General features: G+C 55.6%; 1 pseudogene; it reads right to left on the bottom strand.

The window, feature by feature from the left end:
- Positions 1-3,033: 3,033 nt before the first annotated feature.
- LOC131094390 (zinc finger and SCAN domain-containing protein 2-like) lies at positions 3,034-4,267 on the bottom strand (annotated as a pseudogene).
- Between the last annotated feature and the right edge of the window lie 2,135 nt (positions 4,268-6,402).

Below are 6,402 nucleotides of genomic sequence, written 5' to 3'. Positions count from 1 at the left end.
TAGACTCAAACAGTAACTAATCAATTAGAGCCTTGGTATTTTTTAGGGACATGAATCCATGGTATATCACATAATTCTCCTGATCCTGTGAGTGTGTCCTGTGAGGTGCTGTGTCAATCACCTGAAAAAGTACAAAAATATTGCCAGCAACACTGCAGAAAGCTTGCAGGAAATGTGTAAAATCACATCTGCCCCTTTCTGTGCCTGTTTTCATTAATGGATGAGGGTGCCCTGCTTGTGGCCATGGCAGCAGTGCACGGCTCCATCTCTCCTGTCTCTCTCTCTGGCCTCAGGCCCAGTTCCCTGGAGCACCCATGGGGGAGAATCCAGGGAGTGAAAGAGACAAAGGGCCCAAACTCCTGGGCTCAGACACAGACAGGTCCATGGGGGAAGGAAAAGCTGTGCAAGGAAGCAAAGCCAGGAATTCATTCCCTGCTTCCCATGGGCAGGTGAGTGTTCGTCTGTGCCCAGGTGAGCAGGGCTCCACCCCAGGCAATGGTGACCTGGGGACACAAATGCCGTCACTGCCAGCATCCCCCCCTTTCTGCTCCTTCCCCCTCTTTCCAGACTGATCCTTCTTCCACACGCTCTGGGAATGCCCTGGGCAGGAGTCAGAGTCCCTGTCCCCGCTGTGTCTCTGCCCCTTTCTGCTGCTCTCCCAGCCCCTCGCTGCCAGGGCAGGATGAGGAACAGGAAAGGCCTCGGCTCTGGGTAGGAACAAAAACCTCCTGGAACCTTCCCTCTGTTTCCAGGCCAAACCCAAGCCCTGCCCCAGAGAAGCCCCTGGGAAGGAAGTTCAGTCTCCCCAGCCCAAAGCAGTGCCCAGAGCCCATCCCAGCCCCAGGCACTGCCTTCCCCAGAGCGTCTCCTCTAGGGCAGAGATGGCCCAGCGAGCACCAGCCGCTGGCGATTGCAGCTCAGGGGAAAACAGGCGGGAGGGGATCCATGCTGGGCGTTCCAGTGGTGCTTTATGGGCCAGCACACCCAAGGGCTCCAAGCACCAAGAACCAAGAACAAAGCAGGGTCCAGGGTTTTATATGGGACAAGGGAGGTGGAGCTTTGGTGTTGCCATGGTATTTTCTGAAAAATCCCTTTGCCAGGAGTTTTCTCCTGAGAAGCTGAGAAGCCTCAGAGGAAAAGAAAAACAAAAATTATCTGCTGCTGTGGAATGCAACAGGTGCATCTTTGATTGGTCCATGTTTGTTGTTTCTAATTAATGGCCAATCACAGTCAGCTGGCTCAGACTCTCTGAGAGTCACGAGATTTTGTTATCATTCTTTTCTATTCCTTGCTGGCCTTCTGATGAAATCCTCTCTTCTATTCTTTGAGTGTAGTTTCAATATATCATTTTCTTTTAATAGATTATAAAATAATAAATCAGCCTTCTGAAACACGGAGTCAAGATTCTCATCTTTTCCCTCATCCTGGGGCCCCTGCAAACACCACCACACTTTGGGTCTGAGGCCAATGGGCAGAGGGAACAAGGGCAGTGCAAAGGCGGGACAAAAGGGCAACAACCAACTGGGATTCAGGGGACGAGCTGCAGGGAACGGGAACCAATAGGAAAGTGGGAGTGGGGAACATTCTAGAACTGGGGAGGAGAACAAGGATGATGTAACTTGGGTCACGAACATGTAACAGACATCACGCCAGCAGGACATGCACCAGGGGACAATGTCGCTACACCTGTGGGGATGCTGCCACCAGGATGCCTCCAGTGACACCAGCATGGCCCTGCATGGCCCCTGTGGGTGACACTGACCCTTGCCCTGTCCCCAGGGGCGGTTGGGGTCCCCTGAGCGCGGTGGCCCTGGGACACCCTGGTGGCTGTCACTCACTCCTGGGCCCCTTGTCACCAGCTGAACAAGCTCCCATCCTGCCCTGCTGGGGGGTGACATTTGGTTGGGACACCACAATGGTGGCAGGGAGGACGTGGTGGCAGGAACTGCATCAAGCAGCGCCATGGCTGAGATAAAGGTGCTGGTGGCACTGTGGTGGCACTGATGCTTTCCCAGTTCATGTCCCCATCCATGTTCATGTCCTCCCATGTCACCATCCATGGCTGTGTCCCCGCATGTCCCTGTCCATGGCCATTTCCAACCCAGGTCCCCACCCAAGGCTGTGTCCCTACACATGCCCATCCAAGCCTTAGTTCAATGTCTTGATTTTTACCCCAATTTCAGGGTTTTCAAAGGGATGAACAGAAACCTTTGTGTTTGAAGGCCAAAACAAAAGGATTTATGTGTCCCTGCCAGAAGAGCATCCACGTGCTTGGGTGGGTGGGAAGAACCTTTTTTGGAGGGGTTTCTACCCCACTGTCTCCAAAATCATGGGTTTTGCCCCAATCCGACCTGATTTGTTTGTGGAAGATGCCTGTGGGGCAGAGAGAGTTAAAATGATGGATTTATGTTGGAGAAGACCTCCAAGGCCATCCAGTGTTACTTGATGCCACCAAAAGACGCAAAAAGTGAGATTTTTCTGGGGTCAGAAGTCAACAAATCTGCTCGAAGTCACTATAAGACACAAAACAACACGAGCGCACATACCACTGTTGTCAAGGTGAAAAAAGGAAAGTTTATTTTCTGACTCCAACATTTATAGTTTTCCAAAAGTGACAGTGGATCAGAGGGTGAAAGTCCCACCTCTCCAATGACTCTGGACAAACCAACAGTCCATCAAATTTCTCCTCCTCCATCAAAGAATGCAAAACAATAAGTTATTTACAGGAAGTGTGTGAGAAAGTTTGTTACAAGAATGTAAACATCAGAAGGCTTAGAAAATCTTAAAAAATCAGGGCAACAGCTCTCCACAATGGATTTCTGATGCTGGTCTGTGGATGTGTCCAGGTGCTCATGGGGAGCCAGGAGCCAGCCAGGTCTCTTCCTAACACAGATCACTGGCACCAAAGGTCACCAGGGCTCTGCCCACTGGGGTCACATCATCCAGTGCTGATCCTCCAATGAGGGATGGAGCTGTGCAGCTGGTGTAGCACACAAAGCTCTTCCTGCCCTGGGGGCACTCCCACAGCTTCCCTCAGTGCTCGCTGCATTGGTGCTGGGTCAAGGCTGACCTCTGGGAGAAGCTCTTCCCACACTGGGGACACCCGTAGGGCCTCTCCCCACTGTGGATGTGCTGGTGGGCAGTCAGGTGGGAGCTTGTCCTGAAGCTCTTCCCACACTCCCCACACCTGTAGGGCCGTTCCCCCATGTGGCTCCGCTGGTGGGCAGTCACTTCATAGCTGGTCTTGAAGCTCTTCCCACACTGGGGACACTCGTAGGGCCTCTCTCCAGTGTGGATGAGCCAGTGCCTGATGAGGGTGGAGTTCTCCCTGAAGCCCTTCCTACAGCTGAGGCAGCGGAAGGGCCTCTCCTCTGTGTTGAATGCGCTGGTGCTGGAGGAGATTGGAGGTGGTCTAAAACCTCTTCCTGCATTTATCACACTGGTACGGCCTCTCCCCTTTGTGAATCTTCTGGTGGCAGATCAGGCTGGAGTTGCAGGCAAAGCTCTTCCCACACTCCCCACACTTGTAGGGTCGTTCCTTCATGTGGCTGCTCTGGTGGATAATCAGGCTGGACCTCAAACTGAAGCTCTTCCCACACCTGGGACACTCGTAGGGCCTCTCCCCAGAGTGGATGAGCTGGTGCCTGAGGAGGCTGTGCTTGTGCCTGAATCCCTTCCCGCAGTGGGGGCAGTGGAAGGGCCTCTCCTCGGTGTGAGTGCACTGGTGCAGGAGGAGGCTGGAGCTACTCTGAAAGCTCTTGCTGCATTTGTCACACTCATAGGGCTTTTCCCCTGTGTGGCTCCTCTGGTGGAAAATCAGGCTGGATCTGGCTCTGAAGCTCTTCCCACAGTCAGGACATCCGTAGGGCCGTTCCCCCTGGTGGACGTGCTGGTGGCAGCTCAGGCTGGAGTTGTGGCTGAAGCTCTTCCCACACTGCCCACACTCACAGGGCCGTTCCCCAGTGTGGATTCTATAATGGTAGGTCAGGTGGCATCTCTTGCTGAAGCTCTTCCCACATTCTGAGCACTTGTGGGGCTTCTCCCCATCCTGAAGCTGCTCAGGGACCCCTGGCTCCAAGCTCTGGCCGCCTCCCTGGAACAGGGTGGGTCTTTCCTCCTCAGATCCCGGTGATCCACGTTTGCAGCCTCTCCTTGTGTGGGATCTCCGGAACTTTTCCTCCCCATTGGATTCCTGTCCTGTGGAGCCGCTCAAAATGGCCTCTGCCAAGAGGTTCTGCCGTGGGGATTTGTCCTCCCTGCTCTCCATCCTCAGCTCCTTCCCTGGAAGAGGAAGGACAAGGAGAGGATGGGATTTGCCTCTGTGCCAGAGGGAAGGGGAAGGAGATTCCCCCCAGTGCATCCCTGGCTGGACAGCATCAGCAGTGGGGTTGTCCTGCAGCCGGGGGCCATGCTGGGCTGGAAGATGGAGCAGGACAGAGGGGGAAACGGGCACTGACTTCTCCTCACTTGCCTAGGTGCCCTGGGCCATCTCCTTCCTCCTCACAGCCTCCTCCTCCACCTGGCCAAGGTTTGGGAATGGGAAGTCCTGGTTTGGGAAGCAAAACAAGTGCTGAGCATGTTGGGTGTGATGGACCCGGTGCCCAAGGGCAGCTGGAGAAGCCAGCGCCCCTTTCAGGCTCGAGGGGCCCGGACCCCGCTCATCCCCAGCCTCCCGCACCCCTCCCAGCTGCCGGGGGTCCCTCTGCACCGGGATTGCCCCTTTCCGGGGCTCTTTCCGCTCCTGGGCATCCGCGTTTCCCCCCCGGCTCTCCCGGGGATCCCCAGAGCCGGGATCGCCCCCTCCCTGCCGGTACCAGGCCAGCGCCCCGTGGGACCCCCCGAGATCCCTGCAGGGCCATTTCCGGCTCTGCTTTGGGCTCCTGCATGATCCAAACATCCCCGCCCCGCCAAAAACCCCTCTCGGAGACCCTCCCGCCATGGGCTTGGGGCGACTCCCCCTCCCCGCTCACCTGCGGGCTCCGGAGGGGCGGAACCGGGGCAGCTGCGGCCCAAGCAGGGGAACCGCGTGGGGTTGGTCCTGTAGCTCCTCCTCCGCTGTTCCTCTTCCTCCTGCTCTGGCCCTCCGCTTCCTCTACTTCCCGCTCCTCTCTTACCCTTTCCCTTTCCTTTTCCTCCTCCTCTGTCCCTCCTCTCCCTCCTGCTCCTGCTCTGCTTCCAGCCTAGCCTGGGCAGTGCCGGCACCCAAAAGCAGCTGCGCTCTGCCCTGGGGAGGGTTCCAAAGTGGCCCCGGCCCGCGCGGCTGGTGTTATGAACAAAAATTCGGTTAATATTTTTTTTGTGAGAAAAAGTTACAAAAAGGCAGCCAGATCACTGTCCCTGCCCAAGTTCTGCGTGTTTTGTCATTGTAATCACGGTTCGTTGAGGCTAATCGCTCCTTTTGTATTAGCAGAGCCTTGCCTGAGGCTAAGTTGTACCTTTCCCAGAATAGTGAAGACACCTGAGAAGGTGGGGGCAGGTTATGCAAAGTGACTCCAAGACCAGCATTCTTTGTGGGACCCCAACTCCAAACTCACGGAGAAAACCCCAAAAACAATGATCCAAATAAGAGTTGAGAGACTGGAGTGATGTCTGGATTTGAGGAGCAGAGTGCTAGGCCTGCAGAGATGCTGGAAACCTTCATTGTTCCTCACCCTGTCTTCGAGAGCCCCCGGGCCAGGTCTGGGAGGAAGCGAGACCCAGATCGAACCAACAACTGGAAGGGATCACCAGGCCCTAAAGGCTCCCACGAGGACCTGATCCCCAGCTCTGCCCCTAGTGGACAAAGCTGCGCATATCCTCCTCCTCTGAGCCGCCATGGGAGAGATGACGGGGACTGCAGCCCTGCCGAGCCGCCCAATCCTGAGCTGATCACTTTTAATAAAGGCATTAAAAAGGAGAAGAAGTCTCCTGGCCCTGTTTATTTCAGCTGGGGGCGCTCGTCCGGAATAGCCACGCCGCAAGAGGACTCAGGACTGGCCATCTTGGATCTTCAGAGGACAGCTGGCTATCAGGACCAGAGGGATCGGCTCAGGAGCAGTGATGCAGAGGAGCACCAGAGCACCGGACTGGTGAGAAATCCGGTGGCGGGAGTGGGAGACGTGCACATGTGTGTGTGAGTGAGACGAGGCCGGCAGCCAGACCCTCAACCTGAGACTGGACCCCTTAGTACTGCGTTTCCGGCTTTTCGCGAGAAACCCAGCCAGGAACAGGGGGAAGCAAGTGGAATTAGTGTGAGTGAGTCGTCTCCCAAGGGGGAATAAAGGGCCCCCCGCCTCCGGACGTGCGGAGGGAATATTTGTGTTTGAGCGGCACGCACCCAAAGTAAGTCCTGACAGAGGGAAGTCAGGCAGATTTGTAAGTCTCGAGAAGGATTCGAGTAAGATTTGTCAGTCCCGAGACGGA

Source organism: Melospiza georgiana, chromosome 29, assembly GCF_028018845.1.
Source record: "Melospiza georgiana isolate bMelGeo1 chromosome 29, bMelGeo1.pri, whole genome shotgun sequence".
NCBI lineage: Eukaryota > Metazoa > Chordata > Aves > Passeriformes > Passerellidae > Melospiza > Melospiza georgiana.
Note: the sequence above shows the minus strand (reverse complement) of the source record. Positions and strands in the feature narration are given on the sequence as shown.